Below are 3,525 nucleotides of genomic sequence, written 5' to 3'. Positions count from 1 at the left end.
GAAAGGCGGAAGCGCCACAGCCGGCAGGCAGGTGTGAGGTGCACCGGCCACAGGCTTCAGAAAGCCCACAGGACACTTCTCAGAGGCAGGCACCCCCACACATGGAACCCACATCCTGAGTTCCCAGAACTGGTCTGAGTTTACAAGGCAAGCAGCCAGCTCCTGGGGCAGAGGCTTTGCCCTGTGGAAAGATACAGCTATGTCCACGCCTCAGAGAAAAGGGGCTAACCAGCTCCAGCTGGAACATCCTTCACACAAGTGCAGACAGCTGTGCTCACTCGACTCAAGTGGCAGCAAACGCAAACAAGCATAAGAGACGTCAGCCCCCAGCCCACCTGGGAGGGGTGGACCCGTTTGCCATCTCAACCAAAACAACTAAGAAACTGGAGAAAACACGTGAAGCCATAGTTCTCAGGCTGTTGGTCAACAGGAAACGAAGGGCAGGAAACCCTGAGGTCACTCCAGCTCGTCACCTATAGGGCACATCCAGCCGAGGACACTCAGGAAGGCCCAGAGTTAGGACGGGGAGCATCTCGGGAAGCCTGAGTCTTGCTGGAGTTTGGAGGGTCTAGTACCAGAGAGAAGTCCAGAGACCTGCAGAGGGTCTCCTGGTCACTCAGTTGACTTACTGGCCAGCACAGGGGCAACAGAATAATGTCCCCAAAGATGCCCATGCCCTCATCCCCAGAATGTGAATATGTTACCTTATCTGGCAAAGGGACTTAGCAGATGGGATTAAGGGTACAGACCTTGACGTGGAGAAATTACCCTGGATTATGTGGGTGAGACCAGCCTAAGTTCTTAAAAGCAGAGAACCTTTCCCAGCTGTGTCAGAGAGCTGAGATGGAAAAAGGGGGAGAAAATCAAAGCATGGGAAGAAATCCCACCATGGCTGGCTTTGAAGATGGAGGAAGGAGGCTCTGAGCCAACGAATGTGGGTACCTATAGAAGCTGGGAACAACCCTCAGCTTACAGTCAGCAAGAAGACATGGACTTTGGTCCTACAGCCATAAAGAACCAAATTCTGCCTACAATCTGAAACAGCAGGAAACAGATCCTCCCCAGAGTCCCCAGAAAGGAGCACAGCCCTAGCAACCCAATTTGAGCCCCATGAGATCCATGTCAGCCTTCTGATCTTAAGAACTTTAAGATAATGAATACGTGTTGTTTAAGCCACTAAGTTTGTAGTAATTTGTTACAACAGCAATAGAAAACCAATACAAGCACGATGTTTAAGAAGAAATTACGGGGGCTTCCCTGGTGGCACAGCGGTTAAGAATCTCCCTGCCAATGCAGGGCACACGGGTTCGAGCCCTGGTCTGGGAAGATCCCACATCCCGTGGAGCAACTATGCCCGTGAGCCACAACTACTGAGCCTGTGCTCTAGAGCCTGCGAGGCACAACTACTGAGCCCGCGTGCCACAACTACTGACGCCTACGTGCCTAGAGCCCGAGCTCTGCGACAAGAAAAGCCACCACAATGAGAAGCCCGCGCACTGCAACGAAGAGTAGCCCTGGCTCGCCTCAACTAGAGAAAGTTGCACGCAGCAACGAAGACCCAATGCAGCCAAAAATAAATAAATAAATTTATTTAAAAAAAAAAAAAAAAGAAGAAGAAATTACGCAAGGCCAGGAAAGGAGCCACCCAAAAGGATTAGCAGCAAATAATCCCTGGAGCTCACAATGAGGCAGGAACGGGCCTGCTCCCAGCAACCGGGGGAAACTCACAGGGTTCTGGGAAGGGTACTAAAAAAGATTTCAGCTCAGTAAAGAAGTAAAATTAGGGAGTTCCTTGATGGCCTAGTGGTTAGGATTCCAGGCTTTCACGGCCACGGCCTGGGTTCAATCCCGCAAGCTGTGCCATGCAGCCAAAAAAAGACAAAGAAAAAAAACAAGTAAGATTAGCCCGACGCTAAATGCCATTCTGATTTCACCTAACAAAGCTAAAAGCAAGACCTGAAATGATTAAACTGTTCCCAAATAACTTAGCCACAACCCAGCACAAAGCTTGAGAATAACACTAGGAACACCAAAACATCTGGCACTAACAAAGTAAAACTACAATGTCTGTCATCCAATCAAAAATTACCAGGTGGGGACTTCCCTGGTGGTGCAGTGGTTAAGAATCTGCCTGCCAATGCAGGGGACACGGGTTCGATCCCTCGTCCAGGAAGATCCCACATGCCGCGGAGCAGCTAAGCCGGTGCGCCACAACTACTGAGCCTGCATGCCACAACTACTGAAGCCTGCACGCCTAGAGCCTGTGCTCTGCAACAAGAGAAGCCACTGCAATGAGAAGCCCGTGCACCGCAACGAAGAGTAGCCCCCACTCGCCGCAACTAGAGAAAGCCTGCGCAGAGCAACGCAGACCCAACGCAGCCAAAAGTAAGTAAATAAATAAATTTATTTAAAAAAAGAAATTACCAGACATGCAAACAGGCAAGAAAACTCAACCCATAATGAGGATCAATCAATCAATAGACACTGACCCAGAAATGATACAGAGGAAAGAATTAGTAGTTAAGGACATTTAGATTATAATTGCATTTCATATATTCAAGAAACCACAGGAAACACTGAGTATGTTAACATAAAAAGGCTAAAGTACAAGAATGGGAAAAGAAAAACGAGGCTGACAACTAGTCATAAAAAAGCTGGAGGGACTATATTAATATTAGACAAAGTGGATTACAGACACAATTCTAAGCATTTATGCACCTAATAACAGAGCTTCAACATACACAAAACCAAACCTAACAAAAATGCAAGGAGAAAGAGACAAATCCAAAACACAGGTACTTGTCAGAACAAGTGTACAGAAGATTTTTAAAGGCACAGGAGACCTGAGCAGTGCCGTCAACCAACTTAAGTAGTATTTATAGAACACTGTGTTCATTAACAGTAGAATCTGTATTTTTCCCAAAATCACGTGAAACATTTACCAAGACTGACCATATTCTGAGCAATAAAACAAGTCTCAATAAACCTAAAAGAATTCAAGTCACACAAGGTATGTTCTCTGAGCACATGGAGTTAAATCTGAAATCAGTAAGAGAAAGCTATCTGTGAAATCCCCAAGTATTTAGGGGATATGCTTCCAAATAATGCATGAGTCAAAAAAGAAATCAAAAATGAAATTAGAAAGCATTTTGAAATGAATGAAAAGGAAGACATCAAAATTTGTGGGAAATGTATAGCACGAAGTGTCTGTATCAAAAAAGAAGAATGACTGTGAATTTGAATAAAAGAAACCTAATTTAGCAGGGAGTGCGGAGGCCAGCGTGGGAGCTCCTGTGCACTACCGCTCCAGGTGAGTCACAGACCCAGCAGGAGAGTCGTGGCTTGCATTCCCAGCAGGAAGATGTCTCTACTTTAGGACCCTGGCAAGAGGAAGGACGATCTCTCCTTGCCCGGCAACAAGCCCAGCAGATGGGAGCCCTCTCAGCTCAGGCACCGGGAAGCCATCACCATCCTGAACTCTCCCATCCCTCCCATGGACTTTCCTTCAGAGCAGCCCCTCCCAAC

Source organism: Neophocaena asiaeorientalis, unplaced genomic scaffold (assembly GCF_003031525.2).
Source record: "Neophocaena asiaeorientalis asiaeorientalis breed wild unplaced genomic scaffold, Neophocaena_asiaeorientalis_V1.1 scaffold177, whole genome shotgun sequence".
Lineage (NCBI taxonomy): Eukaryota > Metazoa > Chordata > Mammalia > Artiodactyla > Phocoenidae > Neophocaena > Neophocaena asiaeorientalis.
Note: the sequence above shows the minus strand (reverse complement) of the source record.